The 23,619-nt window shown below is 30.8% G+C and overlaps 1 long non-coding RNA gene and 1 pseudogene across 2 annotated transcripts; both read left to right on the top strand.

Annotated features, from left to right (window-relative positions):
* Positions 1-19,534: 19,534 nt before the first annotated feature.
* On the top strand, positions 19,535-20,114 carry LOC146955327 (uncharacterized). Its single transcript, XR_015009733.1, has 2 exons — positions 19,535-19,792; positions 19,897-20,114. It is a non-coding gene; the product is annotated as an uncharacterized LOC146955327 (long non-coding RNA).
* A 2,278-nt stretch (positions 20,115-22,392) lies between these two features.
* LOC146955326 (dirigent protein 22 pseudogene) lies at positions 22,393-23,305 on the top strand (annotated as a pseudogene). The gene has a single exon (XR_015016582.1). The product of XR_015016582.1 is annotated as a dirigent protein 22 pseudogene (transcript).
* The last annotated feature ends 314 nt before the right edge of the window (positions 23,306-23,619 follow it).

Raw genomic sequence — 23,619 nt, 5'->3', positions numbered from 1 at the left:
CCTATTGCCCATTGTTAAAAACAAATCATTGTTGAAAGTAAATGTATTGCTTACATGAACTTTTATGTCCGTCACTTAGCAGATATGCAACTAAGGGCTCAGTAAACGTCAAACACTGCAAGACTGAATTTAGGAAATAAGTGTTTCAAACATTTCAAAGTCCAACACCCTGAAATTTTTCAATCAAATCTTCATTTTTAACAACTAAACTAAAAAAACACCAATTCCAATTTAAGACGATAAAACAAAAACTCACAATTTCGACGTGAAAATCCTTTGAATGGTTGTTTCGTAGTAGTTTCAGTTTCGACGATTAAAGTTTCTGTCATTGTTTGTTTTTTTGTTGTTTTCCTTTTGAAATAGTTTTTGCCATTGTTATTAAACACGCAAAAAATTGATGTTTGAGAGGTGAGAGGATTGAGAGATGCGAGTGTTCAAGAGAAACAAGAAGGTTGAGAGGCGAACCATATCATGATTCTGCAGAATGTCAACCATATCATGTGGACATAGTATTCTTCCAGGTTCTTTAAGGACATCACTAACATGATTCTGAATTGCACAAAGCGCGAAAACCCAACAATCCGACCTATAAAGATAAAATTGAAAAATATAATTAGAAATGTTATGAACCATAAATTTCCTTCATTCATCAATGTAAATATTGTTAAAAGAAAATCATTGCAATCAACCCTCACTGAATCGCACAATTCATGTTCTCAACTTAAATACACACCAAGTCTAAGCACTTGTTTAACTCTAAATGCTTTACACATATGATATATACTATCATGAAGTAAACTTCATGACGTGGTTCCATATCAAAGACAATGAGTTGACTAATTGGGACAACAAACTTCTTATCCTCGATTTTTAGTGACATGATAGGATAGAGACACAACAAACATTTATCCTATTATGTGTTTGATGCACACGTAATAACAAACGAAATAATATTAATCTATAGAGTATTCAAAATTTAAAGTTAACTGTCTAATTGTTTCTTGACAAGTTGTTACCGTCCATAGCACGACAACAAGATTTGAACTATATCATTGTTAGTACAATTACGTCCACACAAGATAGTTATCACAAATGAGTGGTGATTACTTATTACAATGTAGCGAATGACATTAAACAAGTTAAGAAAAATCAATGAAATTAGTACAATATTTTAATTTTGTTGTCCTTTTAAAAAAGAAAATCCTAGAAGATATTATAGTCTAGTTGTTTATTTGAAGACATTATATCTCTAGTTTTTCTGGCCAGAATTTATTACTGCAAGGCTAATGGCATAAGGAATATAAAATATTGCCTCAAGTTTTCCATACCAGAAACTATAAATCATTGACACAAATCATTTCTTACTTCCCATAGTTTCCTATTGCCCATTGTTAAAAACAAATCATTGTTGAAAGTAAATGTATTGCTTACATGAACTTTTATGTCCGTCACTTAGCAGATATGCAACTAAGGGCTCAGTAAACGTCAAACACTGCAAGACTGAATTTAGGAAATAAGTGTTTCAAACATTTCATAGTCCAACACCCTGAAATTTTTCAATCAAATCTTCATTTTTAACAACTAAACTAAAAAAACACCAATTCCAATTTAAGACGATAAAACAAAAACTCACAATTTCGACGTGAAAATCCTTTGAATGGTTGTTTCGTAGTAGTTTCAGTTTCGACGATTAAAGTTTCTGTCATTGTTTGTTTTTTTGTTGTTTTCCTTTTGAAATAGTTTTTGCCATTGTTATTGAACACGCAAAAAATTGATGTTTGAGAGGTGAGAGGATTGAGAGATGCGAGTGTTCAAGAGAAACAAGAAGGTTGAGAGGCGAACCATATCATGATTCTGCAGAATGTCAACCATATCATGTGGACATAGTATTCTTCCAGGTTCTTTAAGGACATCACTAACATGATTCTGAGTTGCACAAAGCGCGAAAACCCAACAATCCGACCTATAAAGATAAAATTGAAAAATATAATTAGAAATGTTATGAACCATAAATTTCCTTCATTGATCAATGTAAATATTGTTAAAAGAAAATCATTGCAATCAACCCTCACTGAATCGCACAATTCATGTTCTCAACTTAAATACACATCAAGTCTAAGCACTTGTTTAACTCTAAATGCTTTACACATATGATATATACTATCATGAAGTAAACTTCATGACGTGGTTGCATATCAAAGACAATGAGTTGACTAATTGGGACAACAAACTTCTTATCCTCGATTTTTAGTGACATGATAGGATAGAGACACAACAAACATTTATCCTATTATGTGTTTGATGCACACGTAATAACAAATGAAATAATATTAATTTATGGAGTATTCAAAATTTAAAGTTAACTGTCTAATTGTTTCTTGACAAGTTGTTACCGTCCATAGCACGACAACAAGATTTGAACTATACCATTGTTAGTACAATTACGTCCACACAAGATAGTTATCACAAATGAGTGGTGATTACTTATTACAATGTAGCGAATGACATTAAACAAGTTAAGAAAAATCAATGAAATTAGTACAATATTTTAATTTTGTTGTCCTTATAAAAAAGAAAATCCTAGAAGATATTATAGTCTAGTTGTTTATTTGAAGACATTATATCTCTAGTTTTTCTGGCCAGAATTTATTACTGCAAGGCTAATGACATAAGGAATATAAAATATTGCCTCAAGTTTTCCATACCAGAAACTATAAATCATTGACACAAATCATTTCTTACTTCCCATAGTTTTCTATTGCCCATTGTTAAAAACAAATCATTGTTGAAAGTAAATGTATTGCTTACATGAACTTTTATGTCCGTCAGTTAGCAGATATGCAACTAAGGGCTCAGTAAACGTCAAACACTGCAAGACTGAATTTAGGGAATAAGTGTTTCAAACATTTCAAAGTCCAACACCCTGAAATTTTTCAATCAAATCTTCATTTTTAACAACTAAACTAAAAAAACACCAATTCCAATTTAAGACGATAAAACAAAAACTCACAATTTCGACGTGAAAATCCTTTGAATGGTTGTTTCATAGTAGTTTCAGTTTCGACGATTAAAGTTTCTGTCATTGTTTGTTTTTTTGTTGTTTTCCTTTTGAAATAGTTTTTGCCATTGTTATTGAACACGCAAAAAATTGATGTTTGAGAGGTGAGAGGATTGAGAGATGCGAGTGTTCAAGAGAAACAAGAAGGTTGAGAGGCGAACCATATCATGATTCTGCAGAATGTCAACCATATCATGTGGACATAGTATTCTTCCAGGTTCTTTAAGGACATCACTAACATGATTCTGAATTGCACAAAGCGCAAAAACCCAACAATCCGACCTATAAAGATAAAATTGAAAAATATAATTAGAAATGTTATGAACCATAAATTTCCTTCATTCATCAATGTAAATATTGTTAAAAGAAAATCATTGCAATCAACCCTCACTGAATCGCACAATTCATGTTCTCAACTTAAATACACACCAAGTCTAAGCACTTGTTTAACTCTAAATGCTTTACACATATGATATATACTATCATGAAGTAAACTTCATGACGTGGTTCCATATCAAAGACAATGAGTTGACTAATTGGGACAACAAACTTCTTATCCTCGATTTTTAGTGACATGATAGGATAGAGACACAACAAACATTTATCCTATTATGTGTTTGATGCACACGTAATAACAAACGAAATAATATTAATCTATAGAGTATTCAAAATTTAAAGTTAACTGTCTAATTGTTTCTTGACAAGTTGTTACCGTCCATAGCACGACAACAAGATTTGAACTATATCATTGTTAGTACAATTACGTCCACACAAGATAGTTATCACAAATGAGTGGTGATTACTTATTACAATGTAGCGAATGACATTAAACAAGTTAAGAAAAATCAATGAAATTAGTACAATATTTTAATTTTGTTGTCCTTTTAAAAAAGAAAATCCTAGAAGATATTATAGTCTAGTTGTTTATTTGAAGACATTATATCTCTAGTTTTTCTGGCCAGAATTTATTACTGCAAGGCTAATGGCATAAGGAATATAAAATATTGCCTCAAGTTTTCCATACCAGAAACTATAAATCATTGACACAAATCATTTCTTACTTCCCATAGTTTCCTATTGCCCATTGTTAAAAACAAATCATTGTTGAAAGTAAATGTATTGCTTACATGAACTTTTATGTCCGTCACTTAGCAGATATGCAACTAAGGGCTCAGTAAACGTCAAACACTGCAAGACTGAATTTAGGAAATAAGTGTTTCAAACATTTCATAGTCCAACACCCTGAAATTTTTCAATCAAATCTTCATTTTTAACAACTAAACTAAAAAAACACCAATTCCAATTTAAGACGATAAAACAAAAACTCACAATTTCGACGTGAAAATCCTTTGAATGGTTGTTTCGTAGTAGTTTCAGTTTCGACGATTAAAGTTTCTGTCATTGTTTGTTTTTTTGTTGTTTTCCTTTTGAAATAGTTTTTGCCATTGTTATTGAACACGCAAAAAATTGATGTTTGAGAGGTGAGAGGATTGAGAGATGCGAGTGTTCAAGAGAAACAAGAAGGTTGAGAGGCGAACCATATCATGATTCTGCAGAATGTCAACCATATCATGTGGACATAGTATTCTTCCAGGTTCTTTAAGGACATCACTAACATGATTCTGAGTTGCACAAAGCGCGAAAACCCAACAATCCGACCTATAAAGATAAAATTGAAAAATATAATTAGAAATGTTATGAACCATAAATTTCCTTCATTGATCAATGTAAATATTGTTAAAAGAAAATCATTGCAATCAACCCTCACTGAATCGCACAATTCATGTTCTCAACTTAAATACACATCAAGTCTAAGCACTTGTTTAACTCTAAATGCTTTACACATATGATATATACTATCATGAAGTAAACTTCATGACGTGGTTGCATATCAAAGACAATGAGTTGACTAATTGGGACAACAAACTTCTTATCCTCGATTTTTAGTGACATGATAGGATAGAGACACAACAAACATTTATCCTATTATGTGTTTGATGCACACGTAATAACAAATGAAATAATATTAATTTATGGAGTATTCAAAATTTAAAGTTAACTGTCTAATTGTTTCTTGACAAGTTGTTACCGTCCATAGCACGACAACAAGATTTGAACTATACCATTGTTAGTACAATTACGTCCACACAAGATAGTTATCACAAATGAGTGGTGATTACTTATTACAATGTAGCGAATGACATTAAACAAGTTAAGAAAAATCAATGAAATTAGTACAATATTTTAATTTTGTTGTCCTTATAAAAAAGAAAATCCTAGAAGATATTATAGTCTAGTTGTTTATTTGAAGACATTATATCTCTAGTTTTTCTGGCCAGAATTTATTACTGCAAGGCTAATGACATAAGGAATATAAAATATTGCCTCAAGTTTTCCATACCAGAAACTATAAATCATTGACACAAATCATTTCTTACTTCCCATAGTTTTCTATTGCCCATTGTTAAAAACAAATCATTGTTGAAAGTAAATGTATTGCTTACATGAACTTTTATGTCCGTCAGTTAGCAGATATGCAACTAAGGGCTCAGTAAACGTCAAACACTGCAAGACTGAATTTAGGGAATAAGTGTTTCAAACATTTCAAAGTCCAACACCCTGAAATTTTTCAATCAAATCTTCATTTTTAACAACTAAACTAAAAAAACACCAATTCCAATTTAAGACGATAAAACAAAAACTCACAATTTCGACGTGAAAATCCTTTGAATGGTTGTTTCATAGTAGTTTCAGTTTCGACGATTAAAGTTTCTGTCATTGTTTGTTTTTTTGTTGTTTTCCTTTTGAAATAGTTTTTGCCATTGTTATTGAACACGCAAAAAATTGATGTTTGAGAGGTGAGAGGATTGAGAGATGCGAGTGTTCAAGAGAAACAAGAAGGTTGAGAGGCGAACCATATCATGATTCTGCAGAATGTCAACCATATCATGTGGACATAGTATTCTTCCAGGTTCTTTAAGGACATCACTAACATGATTCTGAATTGCACAAAGCGCAAAAACCCAACAATCCGACCTATAAAGATAAAATTGAAAAATATAATTAGAAATGTTATGAACCATAAATTTCCTTCATTCATCAATGTAAATATTGTTAAAAGAAAATCATTGCAATCAACCCTCACTGAATCGCACAATTCATGTTCTCAACTTAAATACACACCAAGTCTAAGCACTTGTTTAACTCTAAATGCTTTACACATATGATATATACTATCATGAAGTAAACTTCATGACGTGGTTCCATATCAAAGACAATGAGTTGACTAATTGGGACAACAAACTTCTTATCCTCGATTTTTAGTGACATGATAGGATAGAGACACAACAAACATTTATCCTATTATGTGTTTGATGCACACGTAATAACAAACGAAATAATATTAATCTATAGAGTATTCAAAATTTAAAGTTAACTGTCTAATTGTTTCTTGACAAGTTGTTACCGTCCATAGCACGACAACAAGATTTGAACTATACCATTGTTAGTACAATTACGTCCACACAAGATAGTTATCACAAATGAGTGGTGATTACTTATTACAATGAAGCGAATGACATTAAAAAAGTTAAGAAAAATCAATGAAATTAGTACAATATTTTAATTTTGTTGTCCTTTTAAAAAAGAAAATCCTAGAAGATATTATAGTCTAGTTGTTTATTTGAAGACATTATGTCTCTAGTTTTTCTGGCCAGAATTTATTACTGCAAGGCTAATGGCATAAGGAATATAAAATATTGCCTCAAGTTTTCCATACCAGAAACTATAAATCATTGACACAAATCATTTCTTACTTCCCATAGTTTCCTATTGCCCATTGTTAAAAACAAATCATTGTTGAAAGTAAATGTATTGCTTACATGAACTTTTATGTCCGTCACTTAGCAGATATGCAACTAAGGGCTCAGTAAACGTCAAACACTGCAAGACTGAATTTAGGAAATAAGTGTTTCAAACATTTCAAAGTCCAACACCCTGAAATTTTTCAATCAAATCTTCATTTTTAACAACTAAACTAAAAAAACACCAATTCCAATTTAAGACGATAAAACAAAAACTCACAATTTCGACGTGAAAATCCTTTGAATGGTTGTTTCGTAGTAGTTTCAGTTTCGACGATTAAAGTTTCTGTCATTGTTTGTTTTTTTGTTGTTTTCCTTTTGAAATAGTTTTTGCCATTGTTATTAAACACGCAAAAAATTGATGTTTGAGAGGTGAGAGGATTGAGAGATGCGAGTGTTCAAGAGAAACAAGAAGGTTGAGAGGCGAACCATATCATGATTCTGCAGAATGTCAACCATATCATGTGGACATAGTATTCTTCCAGGTTCTTTAAGGACATCACTAACATGATTCTGAATTGCACAAAGCGCGAAAACCCAACAATCCGACCTATAAAGATAAAATTGAAAAATATAATTAGAAATGTTATGAACCATAAATTTCCTTCATTCATCAATGTAAATATTGTTAAAAGAAAATCATTGCAATCAACCCTCACTGAATCGCACAATTCATGTTCTCAACTTAAATACACACCAAGTCTAAGCACTTGTTTAACTCTAAATGCTTTACACATATGATATATACTATCATGAAGTAAACTTCATGACGTGGTTCCATATCAAAGACAATGAGTTGACTAATTGGGACAACAAACTTCTTATCCTCGATTTTTAGTGACATGATAGGATAGAGACACAACAAACATTTATCCTATTATGTGTTTGATGCACACGTAATAACAAACGAAATAATATTAATCTATAGAGTATTCAAAATTTAAAGTTAACTGTCTAATTGTTTCTTGACAAGTTGTTACCGTCCATAGCACGACAACAAGATTTGAACTATATCATTGTTAGTACAATTACGTCCACACAAGATAGTTATCACAAATGAGTGGTGATTACTTATTACAATGTAGCGAATGACATTAAACAAGTTAAGAAAAATCAATGAAATTAGTACAATATTTTAATTTTGTTGTCCTTTTAAAAAAGAAAATCCTAGAAGATATTATAGTCTAGTTGTTTATTTGAAGACATTATATCTCTAGTTTTTCTGGCCAGAATTTATTACTGCAAGGCTAATGGCATAAGGAATATAAAATATTGCCTCAAGTTTTCCATACCAGAAACTATAAATCATTGACACAAATCATTTCTTACTTCCCATAGTTTCCTATTGCCCATTGTTAAAAACAAATCATTGTTGAAAGTAAATGTATTGCTTACATGAACTTTTATGTCCGTCACTTAGCAGATATGCAACTAAGGGCTCAGTAAACGTCAAACACTGCAAGACTGAATTTAGGAAATAAGTGTTTCAAACATTTCATAGTCCAACACCCTGAAATTTTTCAATCAAATCTTCATTTTTAACAACTAAACTAAAAAAACACCAATTCCAATTTAAGACGATAAAACAAAAACTCACAATTTCGACGTGAAAATCCTTTGAATGGTTGTTTCGTAGTAGTTTCAGTTTCGACGATTAAAGTTTCTGTCATTGTTTGTTTTTTTGTTGTTTTCCTTTTGAAATAGTTTTTGCCATTGTTATTGAACACGCAAAAAATTGATGTTTGAGAGGTGAGAGGATTGAGAGATGCGAGTGTTCAAGAGAAACAAGAAGGTTGAGAGGCGAACCATATCATGATTCTGCAGAATGTCAACCATATCATGTGGACATAGTATTCTTCCAGGTTCTTTAAGGACATCACTAACATGATTCTGAATTGCACAAAGCGCGAAAACCCAACAATCCGACCTATAAAGATAAAATTGAAAAATATAATTAGAAATGTTATGAACCATAAATTTCCTTCATTCATCAATGTAAATATTGTTAAAAGAAAATCATTGCAATCAACCCTCACTGAATCGCACAATTCATGTTCTCAACTTAAATACACACCAAGTCTAAGCACTTGTTTAACTCTAAATGCTTTACACATATGATATATACTATCATGAAGTAAACTTCATGACGTGGTTCCATATCAAAGACAATGAGTTGACTAATTGGGACAACAAACTTCTTATCCTCGATTTTTAGTGACATGATAGGATAGAGACACAACAAACATTTATCCTATTATGTGTTTGATGCACACGTAATAACAAACGAAATAATATTAATCTATAGAGTATTCAAAATTTAAAGTTAACTGTCTAATTGTTTCTTGACAAGTTGTTACCGTCCATAGCACGACAACAAGATTTGAACTATATCATTGTTAGTACAATTACGTCCACACAAGATAGTTATCACAAATGAGTGGTGATTACTTATTACAATGTAGCGAATGACATTAAACAAGTTAAGAAAAATCAATGAAATTAGTACAATATTTTAATTTTGTTGTCCTTTTAAAAAAGAAAATCCTAGAAGATATTATAGTCTAGTTGTTTATTTGAAGACATTATATCTCTAGTTTTTCTGGCCAGAATTTATTACTGCAAGGCTAATGGCATAAGGAATATAAAATATTGCCTCAAGTTTTCCATACCATAAACTATAAATCATTGACACAAATCATTTCTTACTTCCCATAGTTTCCTATTGCCCATTGTTAAAAACAAATCATTGTTGAAAGTAAATGTATTGCTTACATGAACTTTTATGTCCGTCACTTAGCAGATATGCAACTAAGGGCTCAGTAAACGTCAAACACTGCAAGACTGAATTTAGAAAATAAGTGTTTCAAACATTTCATAGTCCAACACCCTGAAATTTTTCAATCAAATCTTTATTTTTAACAACTAAACTAAAAAAACACCAATTCCAATTTAAGACGATAAAACAAAAACTCACTATTTCGACGTGAAAATCCTTTGAATGGTTGTTTCGTAGTAGTTTCAGTTTCGACGATTAAAGTTTCTGTCATTGTTTGTTTTTTTTGTTGTTTTCCTTTTGAAATAGTTTTTGCCATTGTTATTGAATAGCAAAAAATTGATGTTTGAGAGGTGAGAGGATTGAGAGATGCGAGTGTTCAAGAGAAACAAGAAGGTTGAGAGGCGAGTGTTTACGCGGGAGCTGTAAGCAGAAATCTCACATATCTATATTGAAACCAAGGAGGGTGGTCTCACCCTCTAGGTTAAGAGGCGAACGGGTGTTGTTAGCGGAAATCTAGGATATTAAAACAGGTTTTGGGCAAATAATCAAGGAATAATGTTTGTGGGTCTCTTAGTAATTTAATAGTAAAAATACACGTGCTGACGCACGAGTACATTGAAAGTTTATTACAATTTCTTTTTGATTTATATGTTAATAAAAAAATTGAATTTGATTTTTTTTAAGGAGGAATTTGATTTGTTATATACGTAAAAGTAGGAATAATAATAGTATATGGCATATAATTTGATTTAAGCAGCAAAGATAAATGATTAGGTGTAACATATTAAATATGGTATGATAGTAGGTGAAGTATACATTAAATGAAAGTTGCATTAAGTTGGTCGGAAAAGATAGTAATTAACACTTATATTTAGTGTTACAATAAGCATAATTTGTTATGTTTGCCATAATATATTAGATATAGTCTTATTACATATAAACTCTATCTTAAATGGAATATATGACAAACATTGTAATGATTGATCTAAAAAAAAGGTTAGTTTATTTAGTTATAGATAGAATAGTAGAAGATAAGATATGAATATTAATTAATACATTAATGTCTAAAATAATAAATATTATATACAATCCTCTCTCTCTCTCTCTCTCTCTCTCTCAACTATTTAAAAGAATAAAAATTTAAATAGAGAGCTTCATTTCATTTGTACTACAAACACTAGACATTCATTTCGGTGACGGTGAGCTCATAACAAAACGGACACACGCCGACTCCATTAATCTAAACACACACGATGACGATAATGGGAAGTTGTTTCTGTCCAAAAATTGCCACTGCAAAGAGGTTCAGTCGTTTCAGATCAACATTACCATTACCATGCTCCAAACCCAACAACATTCAGAAACTCATATTCTTCAAGTACCATGATGCAATCGCTGCTTTTGAAGGTATGTTGATTGAAGACCTACTCCTCCAACACACGAGTTCAATCATTTGCTAAGTTCAATAGCAAAAACATTCCCCAAAACTAATGGTGTTGTTGTCGATTCTTACACTGAGATGCTGAAAATGGGTATTTCTCTTGATTTAGTTTCCTATAACATTCTCATGAAGTGCTATGCTGATGCTAAACGCTTGGGTTACTTCTTGTCTTTTTTTTGGGGAAGTATTCAAATTAGGGTTCCAATCCACTGGTTTTACTTTGAATACTTTGTTGAAACCTCTTTGTTCTTTTGGGAAGGTTGTTGAGGCTATTCAGTTTTATAATTCATCTGATTTTTATGGGATTGCATCTTATCAGATCAGTAATGGGATATTGGTGAAAGGTCTTTGCGACCAAGGAAATGTTCAATCTGCATTGAAGTGGGTTAGGGGAAGCTTTTATCCTCATATATCTATGTTGAATCCAGTTTTTGATGCTCTCTGTAAGAATCCCGATACTTTTCATCAGGCTTGTCAGTTGTTTGCTGATTTTTTTTGATATCGTTGATTTACATGGCGATATTTTTACATATAACGCATTGATTAGAGTTTATTGTGTTACTAATCAATTCCCTAAAGCCTTTTTATTATATAACAAAATGTTGTTTAAAAAGATTCAACCAAATCTTAAACACAAATGTTGGATCGATTTCAACATGTGTCTGTAATTAAAAGCATTAAATAAAGGTGTTACTAAAATTGTAAAGATACATTGAGTAATGTAACTAAACATGGAGTCTATAATGGAGTTAGAAACGTAAATAAATTAATACCGTGAAATCCGATTTGATAGCTGAGAAATGATCTAGTGGCCCTCTTTGAATCATAATATTGTGAGCAGCCATTATGGTATTGTCTATGCTTTGAGGATGTATTATTGATTTGTAGCAATACATGATATTGATCTTAATTATTGCATATATAGTGAATTGTAAGTTATATTTTATTTCCAGTAGTACATAATAGTCTTAGTATGTACATAATTAAAGTTGTGTTTAAGATTCTTAGCATATCCACCATATAGTAAAAACAAAAAATAAGTCTGAAATTGAACAAGAACAGAGAATCTCATTTGCTGTATTTAATTGTATATAGTAAGCATGCTATCAATATATAAAGTTCTGAAGAGTAATGTTTGAGTTATCCCATCATGTTCCTGTATCACTAAAGTGATGACCAATTTTATATTTAAGAAGTAAATATTGATAATGTATGTGATTTAGATGCCGTTCGATCCAACCACATGTATATAATAATTAGCACTAAATATATATTGTTGCAATAGATCTGTACAAACTGAAATGAAATAAGGTTTGTTGGATATATCTTGAGTCCATTCAAAAGGATAAACAATATATTATTCTTCATCTTCGAGTTCCAATTCATTGAAAACTTCCTGCAGATTCATCAATCTCATTGCAAAGCCAACTGGAATGAAAGTTTTTCCACCATTTCTTACAATTGATATGAATTGGGGGTTAACCTGGTAATTATGATCAGCAAGTTTCATAGTATGGTGATTAACAGGGTGATGAAATCCGAAGTATAGTATATCTTTCCCTTCATTGTCAACAATCCTCATATTATACTGGTTGAAGTTAGGCTCATAGTTCAGAATAACTTTCAGTGGTTCGAGGAAACGACAATATGTTGCAATCACAATACTAGGACGAATTTTGAATTCAGACACGATACATGATGCATAGATTTCAAAGAAATTATCCACAGGATATTTGATTGCTCCAAATGAGTTAGTAGCCAGTACATCCTTCCAGTTTGCAACAAATTCAGGTGAAACTTCAATATCATTCTAAATATATCATAAAATAGGCATTAAGTCATGATTAAATTTATACAATTTAAACATGTATTGAAAAAAGAAGAGTACATTAATATGATCTAATTTGGGTAAATTGTTCTCTCAAACACTGATGCAACTGAATGTGAACATCCTTTCCCAACATTGTTGTTAGTGTACACAAATTTATTAGGTAAAATATGAAATTGGTATTATTTAATAAAATTGTTGAAAATGATATATATATATATATATATATATATATATATATATATATTTATAATAGTGATTTAATAGTTACCAATATTGTATGAAAAAACAAATGTAAAGGAAGAAAATCAAATGTTGAGGTAAATAATATGTAGTTGTGTTAACTTTGGCAATGTGAAATAGAAAATAACAGTGTTGCAACAGAACACAAAATTATACACTGTAATATAATTATATATGTATTAAGCAAACATGTAAACCTAAAAAATTAATCTGATTATATAGTATAAAATCGTATGTACCAAATTTTTGATTGAAATTCAGTAAATAGTTATGTATTTGCAAAAATTAGAGCAAGTGATTGGAATTAGTGGGTATGTTTAATTAGGGTTTGTAAAAAAATTGTATATTAAGGCATATAGATGTAATTGTTTAGCTTTTTGTGTAGAACAAGTATCGTGTAGATCAAGTATCGTGTAGATCAAGTATCGTATAAAACAAAATAAAGTAAAAGTAGAAAATTTAACCTGATTTGGTATCCTGTAGGAACCATTATTGATAGCTGTGTTGGTGTGCTTGTGGAATTTATGCTGAAAATGTGGATAGCGGCAACAATAAACCTTAGAAAAGAGTACACTGCATTGTATTCATATGGATCAGGTATTTTTGGTAATGTTGTGTTAATCTTTAGATTTGTTTCTTTTCTCTTGGTTGTTGATGCTGACTGTATTGGATGCTTAAAGAAAAAGCTCGTTGTTATTGCTACTAACAGAGGGGATGTTTAAGGAGTGTTAATTGTCCTGTTGTTTTTTTTGGATTTGTGGGGTTGTTACTGGATTTTTCATCATCCTCATCAACCCAGAGACCCGATCAGTTTCTACTCAAAATAACCGAACCCAAACTACCAGAATTGAAAATTTGGTTCAATAAGGTTATTGAACTCGAACTTGGGGATTTGAACCTGAACTGAACCAAACCGATTCCCGCCCCTAATCTAGATCATGCCAAGATTAATTTTATACATACTTGCAGAGACATGTCCATTATATTTAGAGGAATGCTAGCAACACACATTCTAACACACACTTTCGAACACACTCTCTTTGATTGATTAAAACTCACACGAGTCCCACCAAATCATGTGGGTCCCAAATAAGTTTGGTGGGTCTCATGTGAATTTTAACCAATCAAATAGTATGTTGAAAAGTGTGTGTTAGAATGTGTGTTGCTAGCATGGAGTGAAATTGTATATATATATATATATATATATATATATATATATTTGTGTGTGTGTGTGTTTTGCTAGAAGACACCGATGAAATTGTTTTAGCAATCCACACCTTAAGGTGTGATTATCAACTTTTTAGTTATAACTTGCTAAAAGACAGCTTCACAAAAGGTGTCTTCTAGCAAAACCCTATATATATATATATATATATATATATATATATATATATAGGGTTATGTTACAAGACACCTTCATAAAAAGTAGTGTGGTGTCTTTTATCAAGTCACACCTCAAGGTGTGATTTTCACTTTTTTAGTTATAACTTTGATAAAAGACACCTTCATAAAAAGTAGTTGGTGTCTTTTAACAAATGCTCATAGAGTAACTTGATAAAAGACACCTTCACAAAAGGTGTCTTCTATCATAACCCATATATATATATATATATCACTACTCTTTAGTCATTCTAATTTTTTTTAATGACATAAATTGCTTAAAATACTTTTCCTTAAAATAATGTTTTTTTTACCACATTATTTTCCTTAAAATAATACATACTTTAAGTAGCAATACTATAAACAATTGTTCAACTTCTTTAAATAATAATACATATGCGTTTTTTATTATTATTATTTTTTAAGGAATAAATTCATTGCATTTCATTAGCTAAAATATGTCAAGTACATCATCCGTTTTTTATTATTTATTAAGTAACTATATGACTGAACGTAATTCAAAAAAAATTAGGGTTAACAAGCACCAACTAATGATGACACATTGAAAAAGTCACATTTTAGAAATTTAATGTGGTTTCGGAGCAGTCAAATCGCCTCCCACAACACTCAATTCATTTCATCCATCAGTCAGATTAAACACGACTGATATTCTGATCAGTTTACACATTTTCATTAATGTCTATATAAACCACATCATCTATTCAATCACATCTTTTCCCTTCACATTCTTTGATAAGTTTCAAAAAAGGTTCTTCTTTTATTAACCTTTTTTTTTTTTTTTTACTTTTCCTTAAGTTTCAGCTGAAGATGTCTATGGCTATGGCGATGGTAAAGGTGACGAAGAAAGATGTTTGCATCAGACAGAGTCTGTCACACTTCATGACCGTCCATGTGAAGAATCAGGTTAGCCATTAATTTTTCATTTCTCATTAACATTTTTCATGATTCCTTTTTCATGCACGATGACTTTGACTTCTATCAATATGATTTTTCTGTGTAAAGTTAGTTTGTATGGAAAAAATACTCTGTATAATTTATCAGTATCATACACATGCATGTTGCTAATTTATGAATCTGTGTTCTGTGTTCATTATGATTTAAAACTTTGCAGAAGAAGAACGTTTAGAATAAAACGGATTGTTTTGAAGGAATCAGGTTTTGATAAACAACTAAGAATAGATTAAGACTCTGTTTAAAAAACCATGTTTAGTATAAGACTGTGTCTTTGAATGGTTTTGAAGGAATGATTTGAAACTATATGACTCTATTCATTGAAGGAATTACTTTGTTTTTATAAGACCATGTTTAGTATAGGATTGTCTTTGACTTAATTTTGAAGGTATGTTTTGAAAGTAATGGACTCTTGAATTGAAGGAATTACTTTGTTTTTATAAGACCATGTTTAGTATAAGACTGTCTTTGACTTATTTTTGAAAGTATGTTTTGAAACTAATGGACTCTTGAATCGAAGGAATTACTTTGTTTTTGAAAGACCATGTTTAGTATAAGACTCTGTCTTTGAATTACCTTAAAGGAATGTTTTGAATCTATAAGACTCTGTCTTTGAAGGAATTACTTTGTTTTTAAAAGACCATGTTTAGAATAGGACTTTGTCTTCGAAGGAATGTTTATAATCGTCAAGGAGTTTGTTTTATTACTGAGATTGAACCACGGTTCTATCGAGAGTATCGTAGATACTTGGGTTAGTTTTAGACGTTGGTTGACAAGGATGGAAACACCTTTGTGGTCCGGTGCAACCAAGATTATGATGACCCATGTTTAACTGATGGATGGTTGCGTTTAAGGGAGGTTTTCAGATTGCAAGGGAACCACTACATCTTCTTAAGCTATCAGGGACACAGCGTGTTTCACGTTGATCATCTTGCATATAAGAACTACCCTCCGTCTTTCCCGACATGGCATAAGGCCTTCGCAAAGCAGTTGTCTTCACCATGAAATTGATTGAGGATCCTACCCAGACCTTAGAAATTGTAAGTATCATATCCATGTTTAATATTCCTTAATTGTTTGTAGGTTATTTGATCTGTAACAATTATCTATTGGTTTTAGTCTGACTGTGTTGGTTTGTTTGTTTGTTTCACATAGACTGTGCCTCAAGAGATGGGTGACTATATGAGGGAAACTGTTTGGCATGAGGTGATTCTTCGTGGACCAGTAGGGGAGAACAAGAGGCGTCTTATTTGGTATGAAAATTATCCATGGCATGTGAAGATTAAAGATGGATGGAAGGAATTCGCTGCAGCATACAAGTTTGTGAAAGGAGACTGGATCATCTTCAACATTGTTAGTATTAATTTTAACAATGAGATTAAGGTGATGAAAGAAAGATAAATCTTTGAAGAGGATGCTGGTTTCTTCTTAGAGTAGGAAGATGGTGGTGATATTTAGGTGGGAAGATGGTGGTGATATGCTGGAGCCTTCTTGTGTTTTGAAATTAACCTTTTGTTTTTCCTAATTTGGTGGTCTGTAATTTTAATGGCTTGATGCCAAAGACATATAATTAGTGTGTAGGTTTTCCTACCACTAATTGCACAATCTTTAACTTTGCCTTTTTTTATTCCAGGTGTATATATATATGACTGGTGGTTTTTCATATTTTTGTTACAATTCGAAATGAACATAGGAGTTTTATAATAGACTACCAAAACAATGTAGTTTCATTAAATGTTAGTGCAAGTAACGTACAACACACTACTTAAATCCTAGAAACCTTCATTACATTTGATGTAGTCATATGCACAAATTTAAACTTAAGCTTATCCTCACCATGGAATCCATTGTCTTTACAAAATTTGTTCCACCCACTGCCAATCTTTGTTGCCTTCTTTTTTCAATCCCTTATTAGTACATCACATTTGTACTCAGTGCCTGTAGGTCCATACATATTAATAGCAGAGTAGCCTGAGCTTCTAATGTAATCACCAAAGTCAATGTTCAGTGTCTGAAAAAAACAAATTGACAATTTGAATAACTTTGAAGTATATAGAGATGTATCATTTGATAAGGAGTAGTGGATACTAACCAATTGATAATCTGCAGCCATATAAGGAGTTAATGTCATTTTATAATGGTTGAGATCCACAATTCTTTGTCTACAAGTGTGGTATGATGGCAATGAATTAACATTCAAATGTCCACGAAATGCAATCAAGTGGAAACAATCATTTCCCAAGAACTTCATAAAGATCATTTTATTTTCATTCCAACCATAAAACTCCCTTAAGTTGATCCATCCCCTCAGTCAAAAGTGGATGTTCAATGTTTTGATTGAACTTAACTTTGTGTCTATTGGATTTTGCATCAATCAATATAAATTCTATTCCAAATTTGTGGATAAATTGCTCAACAAAGGAAGGTCTAATCTCTCCATACGGCTGTCAATGAGATATATAGTTTAGATAATTTACTAAACAATTTAAATTGCTCAACATAAAATAATAGGAAGTTCTAACCTCATTGATGATATAAGCAGTAAGTATTTCTCCATTATCCCTATGTTTAGTCTTTGAAATTGATTCACCACCAGACATTGTATTGATAACACCAAATATCCTAGACTAGATCATCAGAAAAGCACATTAGTTAATTTTTTTTTATACACAAATTACAATAATATTTATTTAAATAGGAAAAAATGTATGATAAATGAAACTAAATGTCATATACATTGATAACTGATGCGTTTTGCTATTATGTGGGCGCAGTTAATGTCATATAATTTGGCTGCAAATAACAAGTTAGTGCCTTAAGTCATTGAAATTTACATCAAAAGAAACTTAATGTTTGATAATTCACTAATCCTTAATTATTATTACTGTGACCTTAGACATACCAACTAATAAACCATTTTTCAACATACTCCCAACTTTTCTTCTCTCTTGCGACCTTAGAAACTCTTCACAACAGAAAAAAAAAAAGGAACTCCAAGAAAACGTACAACAACACCAGATGGAAATAACATCGTAAGACACTCTTTTATTAAATCTTTTAGTTTTTTAACATGTAATGAATTAAATATGAATTTTTCTAAAAGCCAAAATTTCAAGATTATATTAATAAAAATTTGGACCTAATAATAAAATTTTGAGTTACTTTTTTGCGGAGGAACTTTGTATAATGTTCTAAATAAGTATGTAAAAAATATGTAAAAAATGTAAAAGTTTAAGCACAATTAAGCAAATTTTAATTTTACAAGGACTAATAGTATGTGTTGGTCCCTGTTAAATTAAAATTTGTTTAATTATACTTAAATTTTTATATTTTTAAATGATTTTTAACAGACATGTTAAGGACATTATAATAATCTCTTTTATAAAAAATTAGAATTTTTTAACATGTAATAAATTAAATATATTTTTTTTAAAATGCCAAAAATTCAAGATAAAACTAATGAAAATTTGAACCTAAAAATAAAATTTTGAGCTAACTTATTGCGGCGGAACGTTTTATAATGTTTTAAATAAGTATCTAAAAAATCATTAAAAAATTTAAAATTTTAAGCATTATTAAACAAATTTTAATTTAACAGGGACTAAAAACATTAACGGAAAATTTTGTAGGGACTAAAAAGTGTGATTTAATTTTATAGGGACTAAAAACAAAACTGCAAATATTTATAGGGACTAAAAACTTAATTAACCCAAAAAAAAATAATATAGTGATCATTTTAGTCAATGATGACAAGTTTAAGCAAGTTCTAATAACATTTGATGATTCCATTTCTAGCACCGTCCACCCTTTTATTTCATTTCATTTTTGAAAGGATTAACCCTTTCATTTATTACTTCTATGTCTCTACATCAAAAAGTCTCCCAACTTGTTCACCAAGGTTTAATGCTATACACCTGCTCTAAATTGATAGAAAGAAACCTTACTTTTTCTGAAATGTGAAAACATAATTTTTATAAACTTTTCTACCACCAAATTAAGAATTAGACGTACACAAAATCAAATCGACCATATGATCAAAGCAATATTCCTTTTTCAAATCATAAATTAATGTTATCAAAAAACATCTTCCTTTTGCCTACCTCTATAAAATAACCCCAAATCACCATCACCAATATCACAATTTCATAAACCAATATATACTATAGTTTTCTTAAGATCATGACTAAGCTTTCTTTTACACATTTGTTTCTTCTTGTCCTTGTTGCATCAGGTATGTATGTCCATAGTATGATATAATCATCATTATTATAGTTTTTATATATTAATTATACTACATCTTATACATTTTAATTTTAATTTTTTAAACCATTGCAGCTATTTTAGAAGGGGACAAGGTACAAGCTAGTAGAATTTGTTCCGTGGAGCTTAATCAAAGAGAGTGGATACAGAAATACAAAGTGGGTGCGAGAATGCGTTCCATCTGGAACACAGAACTTTCATTGCGTCTCCATCAATATTTACCTTTCATCTTATTTTTTATCTTGAACTGATATTTACGGTGGATATTTATATAATATAAGCTCTTCTTTTAACCTCTTTTAACAAAAAAGAGAGTAATTCTTCCATTGTACTCTTCTTTTATACTTTGATTTAGACTCAATTCAAATTTTAAGATTAACACAAAATATTTAGGCACATACAATCAAAATGTAAAAAAATTTACTTACCATTAAAATTAAAAAAATGAATAAAACTAGACTGTAAAATTAACTTTTAGCCTTATTTATTCTTTGTATTTTACTTCTTTTGTTATGAATCTCTCTCTTTCCGGCAACTCCCATGAGTAATTTGTAAGACTAAATGAGAAAATGAAGAGGAGAGCTGTGTATTTTTATTTATTTATTTTTATAATCTTTCTTAATTGTTTCTGTTTGTAGAACTTTTTTTTTTTTGTTGTTTCTGCTTGTAGAACTTATTATGGATTTAGTTTCCGTGAATTCGCCAATAGAATTAAAGATCAACAATTTCTCAAAATCTTTCTTAATTATTTTTGTTTGTAGAACTTAAAAGATTAACAATTTCTCTCTTTCCATTATTTTTCTTTGTGCTGGATCTCAATGTGCACTTTTATCTTTGACATCAATAACAAGTTGGAATGATCGTTTATGATATATTTTTTGATTTTATTTGACTATTTTTTACCATTTGTTACTTTGTTTTTTTTGTTGTTGTTATTTTTAACAGCAAAATTCACAATTACGATATTGAAGGTTGGTTATAATTGTGCTCACATATAAATATATTTTAGATTATATAATCTGAATAGTATTTAAATTATAAAATCTGAATATATATTTTGAGAATAAACCATAAGACGCTTGAGAGGAAGAGCATATAATTGAGAAAAGTAATTACCATAGATTTATGTAAATTTGTTGAAAATAAAACTTTTGAGCTTGAACCAACTCAACCTAATTTCCATTCCACTGGACCGAAAATCAATCAATGTCTATAAAAAAAACACTGACGTCATATGATGACATTTTTCACATCACGAACATGATCTATTAGCTTATCAGAGATTAATCCATATTATCAAAGCGATTGATGGAGCAAATTCTTTTAATATTAGAGCATTAGATTTGTTGGATCACTCTAAAGTGCATAATAGTAGATGTTAATCGTTGATAACGTAGAGATTAATGGTATGGATCTTCATATTTTTTTTTTAAGGAAATCTAGATCTTCATATTATTCTTCAAATTGTTTCCAATAACACTTTCATTTTTAGCGTCTCATCTTATCTAATTGCGACACCATATGAATACACAACTCAAGGTATACATTTTACCCATTTTCTTTAGTCGCTACTTCCTCTGGTCACTATTTGGAGAAGAACAAATTTCCTATAATAAGTGCCTCACACGGCTACCAACCTCAACAATATGATCTAAAGAACGATTCTTGGGTGGACATAAGAATTTGAACAATCCATTTAGTCACTCACACATAAAAAGAAAAATGTAGAAAAAAATAATACTAATTAAATAATTATTAATTTTCAAATGACTATAATGTGTGTACCTTTTTGTGGTGTGGCCAAATAAAATCTTCAGTGTCCACCTAAGAATTATTCTGATCTAAAATAGTGGTTGAGACTAATTCATTATGTTTATCACACACAAATATTCTTATACTCCTCCCTTTCTATTTAATAATTTTTAAAAATAAGTGAAGCCTAAAACCAAAGTTGAATATATGAAGCCTTTTTTAATTAGAATATGAGACCTTTTTACTTGTAAAATATAATGAAAAATAATTTTTTGTTGGGGGTTTAAAGCGAGGGCTTTGATGGCCTTATCCTTAGGCCGGCCCTGCTATTTATAAAAGAAATTTTGGTCAACAAAAAGTCTCGTTGCTTGTCTGACAATGATTAATATCCACTAATTAATAATAATTTTGTAAAACCATCAAACTCTGTTAAATAATTCAAAGGAACACCTATAATATATAAATTAAAAGAAACAAAAGTAGTACTCCCTCCGTCCCATATTACTTGACCTATTTAGAATATTTGCACTATTCATATAACATGCTTTGACTCTATTTTTCTACTAATATATAAAAACAAAATATAGCATATAAGATGTTGTTAGATTCGTCTCGATTAATATTTTCAAAATATCAAATTTTCGTAATTTTTTCTACTAGATTATTAAAGAAATTTAAGTTTAAAATTGTGCATTGGCATACGTGACGGAGTCAACTAGGTCAAGTAATATGGGACGGAGGGAGTATCAAATATGAATAATGGAATAAAGTAGTGACTCCACCAATTTGGCACACACTTTTCGAATCTTATTCTATCGGTGTCCATAATATATAGGTGGACCTATATGTGACTCCTCAAGCCACACACCTCAATCACCATGGCCAAACTTTTCTTCTCAACATCCCTTCCCTTATCCCTCATCTACTTCCTCTTCATCACCACCATTACCACAGCAAAACCCCATTCTTTCATAAAAACCATCTCCCCAACAACCCTAGGACTCCACAAACCTCAAAAACTAAGCCACATCCGCTTCTACTTCCACGACATCATCGGTGGAAAAAACCAAACTGCTGTTCGGGTCGCCGCATCTCCAACCACTGAAAAATCCCCCACGGGTTTTGGTTCAGTGGTTATGATGGACGACCCGTTAACAGCGCGTCCGGATTCAAACTCCGAGGTTGTGGGAAGAGCACAAGGAATCTATGCTTCAGCTTCACAAAGTGAAGTGGGGTTTCTCATGGTGCTTAACTTTGCTTTCACACGAGGGAAGTATAATGGAAGTAATCTCAGTGTTTTGGGAAGGAATACGATCGAATCCGCCGTGAGAGAGATGCCGGTTGTGGGTGGTAGTGGGTTGTTCAGATTTGCAAGGGGGTATGCTCAAGCTTCAACTCATTCTATAAATGCATTAGAAGCTATTGTGGAGTATAATGTTTATGTGTTTCATTATTAAGATTAAGATGAGATTGATAATCAATTTTAGTTGTTAATTTCTTTATGTAGTTTTGTATCATTCACTTTTCTTTTCTTTTTTTCATTGTTATGCCAAGCCTTGTAATAATGGGTGAACATGAAAGTTATTGGCAAGAAATCATAAGAAATGAGAATATGTTATATTTAAGTACATGGTATCACGGTAAATTTATCAAAATTTTGATGAACCACTGTAATTATGATAAGATCTCCAAGTTACCTTCACTCTGAAAAATTGTTTGAGACTTGAGTTAAGATTGCCGGAGTTCCTTAACTGAGATATTACATGTTTAGTATTAATGAAAAAATGAAATAAAGAAAATATTTAAGAAATTAATCAAATTTTAAATTACATGATTACAGGGGCGGATCCAGACTTTAGATACATGTGGAGCTAAAATTTCAAATTAATAATAATGCAAACTAAATATTTTTTTTAATCAACAAATATTATTCTCGTCGAGATTGTGTAAGAAACACAAAAACTCGCGGATCAAATAGTCTAAAATACAGTAGTGTGCTCTTACAAAGGTGCTAAAAACAAAAAAGCAAGCACATGCCAAGCCAAT

Source organism: Medicago sativa, chromosome 1 (genome assembly GCF_051527215.1).
Source record: "Medicago sativa cultivar Bolivia chromosome 1, Bolivia_mono, whole genome shotgun sequence".
NCBI classification, from domain to species: Eukaryota; Viridiplantae; Streptophyta; class Magnoliopsida; order Fabales; family Fabaceae; genus Medicago; species Medicago sativa.
Note: the sequence above shows the minus strand (reverse complement) of the source record. Positions and strands in the feature narration are given on the sequence as shown.